Source organism: Mauremys reevesii, linkage group 8 (genome assembly GCF_016161935.1).
Source record: "Mauremys reevesii isolate NIE-2019 linkage group 8, ASM1616193v1, whole genome shotgun sequence".
NCBI lineage: Eukaryota > Metazoa > Chordata > Testudines > Geoemydidae > Mauremys > Mauremys reevesii.
Window position 1 is genome coordinate 16,459,222 of NC_052630.1, and position 16,580 is coordinate 16,475,801.

The following is a 16,580-nucleotide window of genomic DNA, read 5'->3' on the forward strand; positions in this document are numbered from 1 at the left end:
TATTAACATTGCTTGGGGAACATGGAGTGCTTTTTATCATCTAAAACCAAAAAGACTATTTTTCTTAAATGGGGAAAGGCAGGTGATCCATCTGTCTAAAGCTTTTTGGGGGCCTCTTTAGATTTTTTAATGATCAGTTTTGTATAGGATTAATAGCTGATAGCTTTCTACTTGCATACTGTAAGCATCTAGTGCATTTGTAGCATAGCAACATATCAATAGGCATAGTGAAGTACGCTGATGGTATGGACCAAATGTGCACCTCACCAGAGGTTAGCTCTTTCAGAGATCAAAGAAAGAAAATGCTGCAGTCAGGTATGCATGTAAATCTGGAGTAATCCCTCTGAGTTCAATGTGGTTACTCTGGGTTTATCTGGTGTAACCAAGAGGAGTTCACCCTATTTTTTATGCTTAGGAAACAGAAGAGAGTTTGGTGCTAGGAAAGGATAGAACTATTGTAAATAAGATTTATTGAGGTAAATGATTGAAATATTCAGCATGGTCTGAAAATAGAAAGTTTTACTCCTAGTAAAAGTGTATTTCATAAGAGGCCGGATTCTTCTCAGATCAGTGTAAAGCAGGAGTAACAACTGAAGTCACCCCTTTGCAGGAGGGGCATAAAACACCATAAAAACTGAATGGGTAGCACTTCATACTCACAGGTGTAAGATGGCTATACAAGAGGGGAGAATCAGGGCCAGTGGGGATATGCAGATGTAAAACCAGTGTAAGTGAGGCCAGATACATGCCCCTAGTTATTATTCTAACAATAGTTGTATGGAAGTTTAGCTTGCTAATGTCCTAGCACATTGTTCTCAAAGGAAATTAGACTGAAGGACCCTAGAGAATTTCAACCGTTTGATATTTTGTAAGGCAAATATCAAATTCTATAAACAGATTAAAGTCTAAGTGGTTTGTTTATCCTTTCTCCGTTTGGGAAAGAGAGCTATAGTTAGTCCATGAGGACACTTACTGTCAGATTTGCGCCAACAGAGTGTCTCCAGAGAAGTCAACTTCATCTAATTGGAGACTTCTTTGTATCAGGCTTTGTCATTCTTTTTTCCTCTGTTGGACACACGTAGTTTTCCATGGCTCAGAGGGAGCCAACTATTCTTAGTGAAGAGTATTGGTTCAGGATTTCCAATAAGCCAACATTACATTGTGATCATATCAGCTGCATACCAGAAAGCAATCTATTCTTTACAGTACAACACCACACTCTGCAAGGGAGTCCTTGCATCTATTTCATAATCCAGGAGAAGTGAAAGTGGCTGTCTAGTTATTTCCTAATTCTTCATGGGAGAAATAAATCAGGGATTATACATTCTGTAATTGCGGTTTTTCTGGGAACTAGCTTTGTCAATGACATCAGAGCCTTCAGTTGTGCTGTGGCTGTGTCCTTCCCAGAGCTTATACAAATTGACAGGGGTTTTGATTAAGGATAATTAAGTCAGAAATAGAAAATCCCAAGGAAGCCATTTTAAATATTGCCCTGGTGATCAAGAATACAAAATTGGAATACTTGCAGCCAGTCAGACTTTAAACACCTGTTGCTATGTATTCTAGCTTGAGATCAATTTAGAAAAAAAAACCCAGCAAGAAACATTGCTAAATACAATATCCAATATCAGGAGGAATTTTAGGTAAACAGAATTGAATATATCCAATCTAGAATTTGGCTAGGACATGAGAGCAAAAACTTACTGCTGGGGGAAAATGCCCTGGGATCTTAAGTGGCCAGAACTGGTCAGAACTTCAACTTTAAATTTTCCTCCAAAAGATGGAAGTGACCATAGCTGTCAGGGCAAAGAATCATAGAAGTTAGAGGTGGAAAAGACTTACTAGGTTATCGTCTCCATCTCTGTCCATGCAAGATCATTTTGATCCCAGCTGATTATTTTAATCACATTCAAGTGTTTTGCTCAAAGTATCAGAGTAATATAAATAGTGCATTGAAACCACCCACATCCTTAACACACACACACACACACACACACACACACACACACACACACACACACACACACACACACACACACACACACACACACACACACACACACACACACACACACACACACACACACACACACACACACACACACTTAAGTGCTTTGCAGGGTGGGAGCCTAAGTCAAAGGCTCTGAAGTCAATGGAGTTGTACCAGTGTTAAATTGATTTGAGTTCAGAATCAGACTCTAGATCTCATTCTGTAATGTCATTCTTCTTTACTGAGCCTAGTTTACACTTGCCAAAGTATATTTTCACTCTCAGGCCTGGTGTAGAAACAAGTTTCTTTACTGGTACAACTATTTTGCTTAGGTGTGAGATTTTTTCAAACCACAACAGTTATACTAGTACTACCCCTAATGTAGGGAGTTAAATCAGTATAAAAGTGCCTGATACCAGTATAGTTTATTTCCCTTTCCATATTGAAATAGCTGTACCAGGAGAAAGCATCTTTCTAACACATTAGAGAGGGGAACTATACCACTTTAACTATATTGGTATAGCAATAACTGGTGCAAACTTGTGTATTGACAAGCACTTAGATTAGTTACATGTAAGATTCCATTCTATCTTTCCTTCTCTTTATACATATAGAAAAATCTTTGTGTATCAAATGTACTACTGTATTATACTCTTAAATGTTCACTGAAGAAAACACCTCACAATGAATGTGGTTCTTCCTTTCCTTTGATGCTATGTGTGTCAGAGGATGTCATGTGCATGAGGTACTTTTTGTGACTTTCAAAGTTTGACAGGAGGAGAGTAAAATCCAGTACTAACATCATTAATCTGCTGTCACCCCTTCCTTATACAAAGGAAAACCAATTCAAAATCTGACTAGCAACCATTTTATCCTGTCCTTATCACCATAAACTAGAATAAATAATAATCAGTGACTTGCCTGTATTTGTTATAACGATCTTATTTATATGCTGCCATAAATATACACAGCATTTCACTGACCATTGAAAGAAGAAGGGAGCCAATTCTTATCTCACTTGCATCAGTGTAAATGAAGATTATGTTTAAACTGATGGTGCTACACTGGCACAAAATCCATTTCAAATGAGATCAGAATCAGGTCCCTATACCTGTCTAATTACATTAAACTAACATCAGTAAGAAACCCTGCATTATTGCAGTCAAGTAAATGCATCCATCTGATCAGAACATATACTTAATTAGCTTTTCCCCTTACATGTACTAGCTAGCTATGTCATGACATAACTATTAAGCGTACAGCACATAAAGAACATGGCAACAGTGCTATATGCATCGGGGCTCTACCTGCATGAAACTTTGTTTTGCATCAACATACCAAAGCTGATGATCCATTTACCACACAAACTGTTATACGTTTTTTATTCTAGTAACATGCTTCACCTGCCCTAATATTTCAATGTTGGTCCCAAGATATTAGATAAAAAATAAAAATAAGAGATATCACCCAAAAAATTACCTCATCCACCTTCATGTTTAATGCTAGCAGTTTACCGGGGACTTAACTATCATCCTGAAATTTTATCTTAATCCTCACTAAAACTGTCCAAGTATGAGCTTGGAAATTTACATTTTTATTTTCTGCTTACCATACATTTTAATGCATTAGGCAAGGAGGGTCGGGTAAAGTTTGTTGTGGTTTTTATTTCCCGCCCTCCATATAGTTTTCCAACAGTGCCACCTTTTGAAAGCAATAGTTATTTTCTTATTTTCCCAGTGGCAACATGTTGTAATAGCTGTAATTTACCTTCTCGTATAGACAAAGAATCATCTTAAATATATTAATGGATAGAAAGCCTCTACAGTAGTAGCTTCCAGAAGCATATCCAGTTGATTCTTCATACAACCAGTATCATCAGAGTCCTGCAGAATCATACTATTCAGTTACTAAACTGGCAGTTCTTCTCATGTAACAACAACAACAGTTTAGTCTTAAATCATGCTGAGAAAAGTCTCATAGCTGCTTATTTGGTAAGCACTCAGAAGAGTAAAAAGAATAGGAGCACTTGTGGCACCTTAGAGACTAACAAATTTATTGTCACATAAGCTTTCATGGGCTACAGCTCACTTCATCGGATGCATGTAGTGGAAAATACAGAAGGAAGATACGTATATACACAGGGAACATGAAACAATGGGTGTTACCATACACATTATAAGGAGAGTGATCAGTTAAGGTGAGCTGTTGTCAGCAGGAGAGAAAAATAACTGCTTGTGATAATGAAAATGGCCCATTTCCAGCACTTGACAAGGAGATATAAGGAACTGTGTGTGTGTGTGTGTTGAGGGGGGAGGGAGATAAGCATGGGGAAATAGTTTTACTTTGTGTAATGACCCATCCACTCCCAGTCTTTATTCAAACCTAATTTAATGGTGTCCAATTTGCAAATTAATTCCAATTCAGCAAGCTCTCGTTGGAGTCTGTTTCTGAAGTTTTTGTTGTTGTAACATTGCAACTTTTAGGTCTGTAATTGAGTGTCCAGAGAGGTTGAAGTGTTCTCTAACTGGTTTTTGAATGTTATAATTCTTGACGTCTGATTTGTGTCCATTTATTCTTTTACGTAGAGACTGTCCGGTTTGGCCAATGTGCATGGCAGAGGGACATTGCTGGCAGATGATGGCATATATCACATTGGTAGATGTGCAGGTGAACGAGCCTCTGATAGCGTGGCTGATGTGATTAGGTCCTATGATGGTATCCCCTGAATAGATATGTGGGCAGAGTTGGCAACGGGCTTTGTTGCAAGGATAGGTTCCTGGGTTAGTGTTTTTGTTGTGTGGTGTGTGGTTGCTGGTGAGTATTTGCTTCAGGTTTGGGGGCTGTCTGTAAGCAAGGACTGGCCTGTCTCTCAAGACAATAGAAGAGTTGTATTCATATGTGAAAAGGTAGAACCACTATAGTTTACAATTACATAATACCTAGTTCTTATAGCACTTATCAGTAGATATGAAAGCACTTTGCAAAGGAGATATCCCCATTTTACAGATGGGGAAACTGAGGCAGAGAGGTGCAGTTGCTTGCTCACCAAGCAGGTAGTTGCAGAGCAGAGAACAGAATGCAGGTCTGACTCTCAGGCCAGTCCTTTATCCACTAGACAATACAGCCTTCTGAGATCAGGCCCTGTTGTGTTAGGCACCATACCTACCCATCTGGCAGAAGGCTGCACTGTGTTGTTGGCAGCAGTGAGGGCTAGGTTCAAATAGCTAGGGGTCCATCTTAAAAAACTAGCACACACCACTACCTTGGGCTACCACAGAGAATTTCTGGGATTACTAAATACCTTCTGTAAGTGACCTGAATAGACAAGGCTTCCCTACTCATAAGCACGGGGTCTTTATGAAACAAGGAAAACTATTGCTGGAAAAGAAAATATAGCAACAGTCTATCTATAAAGATAATAAAGAAAACACTGTCCCACTGCAAATTTGGCAGGGGTTTGTTACTGTGGTTCTGCCTCCTCCACCCCTGCCCCAGTGTGAAAATCCAATAAGCAAATGTTCCTTTACATCACTTCCCTTTCTTAATCCATTAAAACCCACCAAGAGTTTGGTGTAATTGGGTAATGCAGTCCCAGAATCCTGAGGACCTATCTTCAGCCTTTTGGGTGGCCTGAGTCTTCACTATCTAATCCAGCTATAGTGATTCCAGCTTTGTTTAGCAACCTTGTAGAAGAGGCCTCACTGGAGTTCATTCAGTTCTGCTGCTGTCACCTAAGGCTTTAATTAAGGGTTTGTCTACACTGACACTTTACAGCGCTGCAGTGAAAAAAACCACCCCTGAGCGCAGCACGTTTCAGCCCTGTAAAGTGCCAGTGTAGACAGTGCACCAGCACTGGTAGCTACACCCCTCGTGGAGTGGTTTATTCAGAGCTCTGGGAGAGCTCTCTCCCAACACTCTGCCATGACTACACAAGCCACATTAAAGCACTGCCGTGGCGGCACTTTAACATTGCCAGTGTAAGAGGTCTTCATCCTTACTACAAAGTAGCCTTCCTCTCGTCCTCACAGGTCAGTTCCAATACTCAGCCAGTTCTGAGTTGTGTACAGTTATGGTGACTCACAAAATTTCCACAGAAGGGTAGAAAGCATATGCAAAAGAAGCTCTGAAGCTATATTTCCCCCCTGTTCTCCAACAGATGGAAGCAGACAACTTGTGCTTAGGGCCACAGGATTTACAATCGCAAGAGAGATGAAGGATGGGAGAACAGCAGTATTATCCCTATTTTACAGATGGGGCACTGAGGAACAGAGACTAAGGCCCGATTTTTTAGGGTATTTAGGCATTGCTCTGATCAGCCTTGCAAAGCCTAGCTGTTTACTAGGTCTCATTTTCAAAAGTGACTTAGGCACTGAAGGTGTAGGTTACCTAGTACCAAGTGACAAAAATAAAGAAATGGGGGGGGGAAGAGGAATGGAATTCTAGCATTTTCAGTCTCCAGTCCATCCTAAAGCTGAGCCAAGCTTGCTCTCTGCCAGTAAACTCAAATTTTAGAGTTGTGAGTTCTCCCCCTCCAATTGTTTAAAGCACTGAGAGAGCTCTGCAATAAACCATCATATGGAGATGACTCAGAATTGTCCTCATTGTGACAGGTAATACTTCTGTGGCACCACAAGAAATTCTATAAGGAAGTTTCACTGTTAGAACGTCCGAGTTTTGTGACAAAAGTCATCCTATAATTGATTAAGCATTTGTCCTGGACACTGGGACAAAAGAGTCTGTCGAAAAATGCCATGTCTCTAACTTCCACAGATGTGTGGATGACATCAGAGGTGATCAGATGTGACCTTGGCTTCCCAGCTCATATGGAGGATGGAATTGCCTTAATAGATTATAAAAATCACCACAGAGAGGGAGCATTAGAGCAAACACATTTTAATGTAACTATTAAATCTTCAGTCAAAACCATCATTCTTTCACATGCTATTACCACCTATAAATTAGATTGTACTCAAGCATAATAGCATATACGGACTTGACAATCTCTTTAGGTCAAAATAACTTAAGGATTGGAATGTTGATTTCTCCTTAATTTCAGAAAAGAACTTTGGTACAGAATTATACAAAACTATTCATTTAGGTCACAGTTCAGCAAAGCACTTAAATATGTCCCTGAGGCCATCTCAATTCAATAAAACACCAAGCATGTGGTTAAAAGTTAAGCAAGTACTTAAGTCCCTTCAATTCAAAGGACTTAAGTACCAGTTTAATTGTGTTGGTGACTAAGGAGTTTAGTCACAATCCTATGGAGATGCTGAGCCCCCAGTTTCTGCTGATCTCAATGGGAATTGGTCTCAATTCAGTAGCTCAAGAGCTCCCAGACCAAACGTCTTTAGGCACATTCAAGTCCTGAAGTCAATGGGAGTTAGGTGCCTGAACAGCTTTGGTGGTCTGGGTCCTGGAGCCCACATTCTCCCTGATTCTTAATATTGCTTATTGGCACATGGGGGTAACTTTTCAAAGGAACAAATGGGAGTCGCACACCCAAACGATTACTTGGTGCACATAACACAGATTTTCAAAGGGACACTTGGCAGTTGGGTTCCTAACTCCCATTTGTCCCTTTGAAAATCTGTGTTATGTACACCAAGTAATCGCTTGGGTATACGACTGGAATCAAAATATTATTGCTAATAGCCTCGTTTTCATTAAGGTGAGAATATCTTTTTCTTCTCCCACAGCTAAACAAAACACACATTGTTAAATGCTATAGATGCCCGCACAGTGATAAAGAAAACCATGAGAACAAACAAACAAAGTGTGATCAAACACAAAGATTTTCTTCACACAAACAACCAGGAATTTCAAACTGAAAAAGTATTCAAGGGGCCTTCCTTTCCTTTCTACGCGCCTTTGGTTCTCCTGTACAAACATGATGGTAGCAACTTTGATACTAGCTTTCTCACAGAGGGTGCAGTTGGAAAACATTCCTGGATTCTTCCCAGCCACTTCACTGCACTGAGTAGCATCTTCTTCTAAACTAATCCTGCTAACGTTTTATTTTCTTTATTTTTTTAACACCTATAGTGAGAGTGAGTCAACTCCTTCATGATGGGTTTTGGCGATTACCCTATTGCCTTTTCTTCTAATCACTTAGGCCATGGTTCTTCCTTGACTTGTACCTTGTGCTGTCATTTACTCCTATGCAAAATGTGTGAACAGTACAAATCAATGGTGTATCATTTTACATTCTATTTGAATCATAGAATATTGGGATTGGAAGGTCATCTAGTCCAACCCCCTGCTCAAAGCAGGACCAATCTCCTGACAGATTTTTGCCCCTGATCCCTAAATGGCCCCCTCAAGGATTAAACTCACAACCCTGGGTTTACCAGGCCAATTGCTCAAACCATTGAACTATCCCTCCCCCCAGGTACAGGTACAAGTACAAATGATTACATGGTAAAGACAAGAAAATCAGGTCTCTCTGGTTAAATTCTGTCCTCAAAATGAACATGCCTGGCTCCCATTAAAAGCTAAACTTTGTCAAAGGATGAACATTGTAAATATAGTTTGAAAATACAGTCCTTTTCTTATACTCCAAATTACCCAGCTGTAAAACAAACAAACAAACAAACAAACAAAGACAGTGTAATAATATTTACCTTCCTCAGAGGAAGTTATGATGCTTAATATTTTTCAAGTACTCTGAAGTGCTTGGATGCAAAGTGATAAGTACAACGTTTTATTATTATTTACTAGAGTAATCAGTTACTAATGAGTAGAAATTCAAATTGCTGCCAATAAATGTATGTATTCAAAAATATCTTAACTGTGATTTTTAGAGCTTATTATCCAGCGTAAGGGTTTAGGTGCCTAAATATCTTTCAAATCTGTTCCTCAAATAACCCTCCACTTGATGCAATGTGCCCATACTCCATCCTTACTCAGTGTGCTGACATCCAATTCTCACCCCTGCGTTACAGATCCCAACACCAGAGACACCTCTGCAGGGCACTAGAAAAAGTGAGACTATGCTATCGCTGGGGTATCCAACATCTTTTCAGGCAGGGAAGGTGAGAGCTTCATGCATTGATCCTGGGGCGGCGAAATACTAGCCATTTCGCCGCCCCAAGCACGGCGGCACGCCGCGGGGGGGCGCTTTGCCGGTCGCCAGTCCTGCGGCTCCGGTGGACCTCCCGCAGACGTGCCTGCGGAGGGTCCGCTGGTCCCGCGGTTTTGGTGGACCTCCCGCAGGCATGCCTACGGATGCTCCACCGAAGCCGTGGGACCAGCAGACCCTCTGCAGACACGTCTGCAGGAGGTCCACCGGAGCTGCCTGCCGCCTTCCTGGTGACCGGCAGAGCGCCCCCCATGGCATGCCGCCCCAAGCACGCGCTTGGCGTGCTGGGGCCTGGAGCCGCCCCTGCATGTGCTGGCCCATCATTGTGTGTTTAGGTCCCATGTACACAGTGACTGTTTATGCAGCTCATCTGTTTATTTATTTATTTTTAATAGGACCTGAGTGCCTTCAATGCTTAATTCTTCAATACCCCCTTAAATTATTTGGCAAGAACTGGATTGTTTAAAAAAAATTCCCTTTAATCCTACTTTTAAGAACAATTTCCTGCTCCTCCAGCAGGCCAGACAATAACATTTAACATGAAATTAACATCATCAACACTGTGCATTATTTGCTCCAAGATCCAGAATCCAGACAAGAGCACTGACCCAGCAAACCACAGTCACAGGAATAGCCCTGCTGAAGTCAGAGGGTCTATTCATGTGCGTAAATATTACTCAAGTAGATATGAGCTCAAAGATAATTAGTAGAATTTCTGAGATCAGGGGCCTATTGCTGTAGATACTAGCCAAATACATGAGATTGTAAACTTGTTGGAGCAGAGACTATCAAAAACAAGACAAAGGCTTGAAGGGGAACGAATCACAGAGTGGGGAAGTGAATTACCCCACTGTCATGCATCAATTAAGTGAAAGACTTTGGAATGAAATCAATGTCTTCTGGTTGGTTCCTATTCCAGTGCCCTAGCCACTACAGTGACTTCACAAATAACTCTGTCAATACGGATTATTCTCCTTGTAAATATTTCAGTGCATTCATAATCCAATGCAAAATACTTTCCATCTGTTTTCAACTCTAGGGCTAGGAAGTTTATTTGTACTTTATACTTCTTTTTCCTTGTGTACTAAGTCTGAATAAACAGACCATTACTAACCACCTCTAGACATTTAGCTATCTGCATTTTCCCTCAGTATGAATGCAAGATTATCAGCGGAGTTTGGCATACATGGGATATGCAGGCATCTTGGTAGATATTATGTAGCACAGTACAGCAGCTGAAAATAGGTCAAAATGTGGGCTTCAAACATACACTCAGCCAGGGGATCAATTATTTTTTGTCAAGGTCCAGATTTCTTGGTGAAGGTCCAGACTCCAGAGAAAATACAAACCCAACAACAATAAAAAGATTTTGCGGACATTCAAAAGTATCTGGTAGTCTAGATTTGGCCTCCTGTCTGCCTATATATTGCCCTGTCTCAGCTTTTATTCTTTGCACTTCCATGAGAAGAAGAGACCAAATGTAGAAAACGTGGACTTGGGGGTCATACTGTACCATATTTTTGCTTACATATTAGACAGGGAAAATACACATAAGATAACTAGCTGGCCTGAAATAAGACATTTCTCATGCACATGTTGTCTCACACAAACAAAAGGAAGAGGCTTCCTGTAGCACTAATATGATATGTACTCTCCAAGATTTTACCTTTGAATTTTATCAACAAGGAGCCAGTTCTTCCATCCTTTGTTGGATGTACAAGGTCCCGAAAGCAGCAGTGCCATCATGGTTCCACTAGCTGAAGGCTGTCAAACCACTGAGATTTCATGAAGAGTGAAAAGAAAGAAAGGTGACAGTTAAAATTCGTTAAAGGAAGCAAATACAAACAACAATTGCAAAGTTCTTGGTTCAGGCTTGTAGCAGTCATGGAATAAACTGCTGGCTTGAGAAGTCTCTGGCTGCTTCCAAATCATTGGAAGGACCTCAGTCCCTTGGTTAGAATGCTCCCATTAGTATAAGTCCATAGTCCAGAGGTTTGAACAGGACAGGGGCAAAATGGAGACATTTCCAGGGCCTTTTATCTCTTCTGCCATGTGGAGGGAATCCCATTGTTCTTACTGTGGGAAATCACAGTAACAAGATGATGTTTGGAGACACATGGACAAGTCACATGCCCATGCATGATTTTGCCTAGTCACAGCAGGAAAGTCCATTGAGAGTAGATAGGTGTCTTCCATTATAAGTTAAGTGTACTTTAATGGGCCATTCTACTTGAATAGTTCCTTCAAGATGTGCAGGCTAAATACCTTGTGGGCGTTACCTCAGGAGCAAACATTTGAAATACTGGTATAGACAGGGGTGAAAGTAACTTAAGGGACTTACCGGTACACAGGGCTGGGGTCATGAGCAAGGAGGCGGAGCCTCAGGTGGAAGGGATGGGGCCTTTAAATCCCTGGGCCCTTTAAATTGCCTCTGCTACCCCGGGGCCCCTGCAGCAATTTAAAGGGCCCGGGGCTCTGGCAGCAGCGGCCGGGAACCCCAGACCCTTTAAATCACTGCCAGAACCCCATCGTAGCAGTAGCTGCGGCAGCGGCTGGGAGCCCCAGAACTCTGGTGGAAATTTAAAAGGCCAGGGGCCCCATCCATTGCCGGGAGCCCTGGGCCCTTTTAAATTTATGTTCTGGGGAAGCTGCCCCCTACTGGTACACTCAGCTGTGTACTGGCTCTTGCCGGTATGCCATACCGCACCGGCTTACTTTCACTCATTACTTCAATGAGCCAATACTCATAACTTCAAATACAAAAATGATACATGCATACAAATAGCATAATCATATTTAGCAAATCATAACCTTTCCATAGACTTCTTACATGTTACATTTTGTACAAGATTTGTTGCAAATATATAACTGTGGTTGCAACAATGATCTATATGGTCATATTTTAACCAGATTAGTCACCAACTGTGATGTTTTCATTGCCCAAAGGTACCTGACTCATTGCAGAAGTAGCTGCAATATTTCTAATTAGCTCTTTTCATAAAGCTGATTAACAGCATGTGGAATGTGCTATCAACAGGAGTTTGTGGTGCTTGGATTATATCTTCTCTTGAAGTTGATTTTTTGAGAAAACCGGTCAACTGTTAGAACACAATAAGCTTGCTTAGCTTCCCATCATGAGTGTATAAACTGAAGTATATTTGCTGTTGCAGGTCTGCTGCAAACATCTCACAGATTGAAATGCAGGGCCTCCATAACTTCTGCCTGGGAGATATTACGCTACCCTGGACAGGAGATTGGGCACAGTGCAGTATTATTCAGTGCTGCCATACTAAGAATTTGTCCTTTTCTAGTTGGCCAGAGGATATATGGTGCCCATGTGAACGTTGCACACTTCACAACCTATGCAAATCCTTGCATATTAGACCTACGTTAGTGCTGAGTTGATTGAGTTCCTGAGATTTGGGGGGTTAAGCAACTGTCTGCAGCTGTTTTCGGATGACACCTCTTTCTGGATTGTATTTATGGTGCATGTGAGACTTGGCAGGCTAATGCTTGTATCACTGAAGTCATTCCTCAGCTAGAAACAAAACCAAATGATAATTTGATTGTTTCTCATATTGTATTAAGGAGGAAGTCATTAGCTTATGGTTACAACTGATAGGTAGAGGGAGATTGGATGTTCTCACTCTATGCTGGTATATATGGACTTAAATCGACATCTTTCAGGTTTTACATGGATCGGTCTGTTATTGCACCATTCAGAGCCCAATCCTGCATCCCACTCTCATAGCACAGAGTCAAGGGGGAATGCTTGTCACCTCACAGGACTGGGCCCTCAAAGACCATGGCTCGGATACTGAGAGGTGCTAAGCACCCATTGGAATTGGTGAGTGCACAGTATTTTACAGGATTTGGCTCAAAGCCAATAACATTGTATAGCAGATGCTCAGCATGTCAGGTGCTTGGCTAGTTGGTGGCCTTCAGTCAGGCTGTCTGACTTCATTTGGACATTCCATCACAGCCCATCTCACCATTTGTAAACAGCAACATTCTCCCTGGAGACCATCTGGGTGGGTTTGTTTTATTCTTTTGTAACTGAAAGATAATAAATCCCTGCTAGGAAATTATCAGAATTCTCTTTTTTATTCCATTCCCTCCATTTCTGTTAAGAGTACTTTTAGTTCATTTCTTTTTTAAACACAAATTCATCCTGACTAGGCCTTACGTTTGTTAACTTAAAATCACCATAGAGACCCCTGCATTTCTTATTTAAAATAACTCTTGCTGAATTAGAATTTACTGTCTGCTTTAAGAGCACAGACAGCTTTCAGAGAAAGCCTGAAAACTTTAAGAGGATTATCTGGGGTGACATTGGGATTCTGTTGCATCCCAGAACTATCTGTTGCCTGATAAACCCTCTTGTGGGAGGGGGAGCCCATTAACTAGTTTTGTCTCAACCTTGATGTTTTATTATCACTTGCAGCAGCTGTCAGGCAGCATAGGTTACTGAGCCTCATTTCTAACTGTCCTTGCTATTGACACCTTGGGCCAAATTGTCCTTAGTTACACAGCGTGAGTTTAGTAGGGTTATGGGAGGCAAAATGTATCACTTTAATTCTTAGGCAAGCATTTCACCCATTCAGACAACTGTAGATGTGGCTATGTTTGTCAGCTCCAAGCATTTGCAGCTTCCTTCCTTTTCCCAAGCTTTCTAGACTTGTGATTTAAATGAGATGAGGAATTAAAATAAGGTAAGTGGGTTTTCCCCACTCACTAATCCATAAACTTCAGACAAGTGGAATAAATACTGGTTGTAGAAAACTAACTGAAGGCAGATTTTAGCCCATTGTTTTGGTCAAAGATGGCATTTGTGAGGCAATAGGATGATTTTTTAATTCTCTCTTAGCTTCCTAGGAGCCCACTATACATACAGAGCCATCTTCATTCTCCTATCCTTCCAAAATATACCCAATTCCTTTTCCTCAGATCTTGCAATCAACTGCTTCTCAATTTCTAAAATCCCTTCCTGTCTGACCATTTCTCTTTTGAATCCATACCAAGCCACTGCCTGAGTTGACTCGTTGCGCTCAGGAAACCAGACTGCCTTCTAAGTGACTATGAATATTCAGGTAAGTGTGTTTAGTTGGAAGATTACTCAATCAGCAGACTCCACATGTACAAAATGTACTCCCGTCTATTTCTAATGAACTCAAACCATGGTATTGGCCAGCATTCTGACAGTCTGCCATGGCATAGCCTTAACGGTTCTCAGGCATATTGTCTGGCATGTTACTGAACACAGAAGACAATGGTTTTGCCCTCAATGGGCTTAATACACAGACAAAAGATACAGGCTGGTATATTGTAGAGGGATATAGACTGTTGTTTTTAAAAAAAGAGAGAGACAGAGAAAAAATGCTTCTTATGGTAAAGTAGGGCTCCCCAGAGGAAATGTTTTGAGGAAGAATATACAGAGAGGAAGCACATGGTTGTAAAGGCAGGCAAAGTAATGGCACAGCTTCAACAGGAGAGACTGAGGGAGTACCCCTTCCCACCTAAGAATACCCCATAATTCAGATGTTAGAGAACTCTCCTGAGAGGCGAGGGACCCCAGTTCAAATCCTTTCTCTGCCGCTACCAAGGAGGGAGGAATTGAACCTGGGTCTCTCACAGCCTAGGTGAGTGCCCTAACCACAGGGCTAAAAGTGAATGTGAGTGCCTACTCCTCCTCCTTTTGTGTGGAGCGAGGCAGGGGTCTAACTCAGTCCCTCATGAAACTACATAGGTGTTTAAGCTGGGAAAGGGGTTCCTGTTGCTGGATCATAGCATGGTGAGGCACCTATCACTGAGAATGGGGCAGGGCTTAGCACATCAGCATCTCCCCTTGACTAGTTTAGGTAAGGCGCTGCTGAGAACGCTGGCTTTTGTGGATCACATGCTAAGGTGCCGGTCTCTACTCATAGGGAGCCTTACACAGCTTTGTGGATTGTAGTGTTGTTCTTGTGATTTTTCTAGACACGTAAAAGTTAGGTGCTGTGATGGTAGTGTTGCATCCCTTAAGTCCCTTCATGGATTCCACCTTTTAAACTGAAGGCTGGAATAGACTCTCAAGTATAATGGCAGGAATCTATTAGATCCTTCAAGGAGTGTCCACCTCTAGTCCTTTTCTGGTAATGTAGGAAATTAAGTTGGCACAATTTTATATAGGTAAACTGTCAAGATTAGTAACTTGGTCAGAAAAGCCCTTGAAAGAAACAGACGTTGACCTACTCAAAATTCAGCTGACCCTTTTCCAGTATTTAAGCTTTTATATTAATATTTTAGATCTCCTAATTCTTAAAAAAGAAAAAAAAAAAGAGGCCTGAAACCCTTCTGATTCTTTGCAGGTCAAATAAGGTAGTATTAGTAAGCACCATATGGAAATTGTTTTACAGTTATGGATGCGATTTATGATACTTGTGTGGAAAAGTGAATTCTTGTTAAGGATAAACATCTGTCTGACAAATGTAATTCTTTGGACACATGGAATAGTCAAAAACAATTGTATCTTTATGAACTGGATAGTGATTCTCTTCCCAGCTCAATGGGAAAGCTAAAAGATGTTTCCTCTGTATGAGCTATGGTGAGGCGGGGGAAAGAGGGAACAATAATGCAAATCCGTAATGTAGATAATTGTGTGTAAGTTTCATGCCAAACTGGGGGGAAATAGCATAGACTGATTGGCCTGGCTTCAAGAGGTCTGGCAAACAAAACTCCCAACTGTAAAAGTTACAGCCCTGATTTAGGTGAAGGGTCACTTGCCCTCCTCAAGAGCTGACATGAAACTAGGACTATGAGAGGCAGGGCCTGTGGGTGCTCATGCCCCCGGCCCCACCCCTGCCCCAACTCCACCCTCGCCCCAAAGTCCCTATCCTAACTCTGCCCCTCCCCCAATCCCGGCCCTGGCCTCCTCCCCCCAAGCGCACTGTGTCCCGCCTTCCTCCCAGCGCTTGCCGGGCAAAACAGCTGTTTTGCGGCACAAGCACTGGGAGGGAGGGAGGAGAAGCAGGACACAGCGGCGTGCTTAGGGGAGGAGGCAGAGGAGGAGTGGAGGCAGAGGTGAGCTGGGGTGGGGAGCTGTCGGTGGATGCAGAGCACCCACCAATTTTTCCTCGTGGGTGCTCCAGTCCCGGAGCACCCCGGGCGTCGGCACCTATGGGACTGGAAGCCCAGAAGGTGATATTCCCCAGGGACGGGCAGTGGCTGGCTGGGGGTGCAGACAGAGGTAGGAAGTGACTCAGGGAAGATGTCTAAAGGCTGACACCAGATGGAGAGGGGTGAGCTGCCAAACCAGCCTCCAGGACCCTGGGTTGGAACCCAGTGCAGTGGGAGGGCATGGGTTCCTCTACCACTGCACCATAGCCACTAGGTAGGATTGCTGCCCTGCAGACTGTAGCCACTAGGTGGGAGATGCCTGATCACACACTGTAAAAGATAATAGGATTGATTAATTTTGCTCATTGTGCGAGGTTAGTGGAGAAAACAGGAAAAAAAGCCTTCAAGTTCTAG

At 42.0% G+C, this 16,580-nt stretch overlaps 1 long non-coding RNA gene across 1 annotated transcript in view; it reads right to left on the reverse strand.

The window, feature by feature from the left end:
- Nucleotides 1-16,580, reverse strand: part of LOC120370661 — a 33,684-nt gene that overhangs the window by 1,406 nt on the left and 15,698 nt on the right. The window contains exon 2 of the long non-coding RNA XR_005583867.1: nucleotides 10,738-10,846. This is a non-coding gene — a long non-coding RNA (uncharacterized LOC120370661). The remainder of the gene's footprint in view (nucleotides 1-10,737; nucleotides 10,847-16,580) is intronic.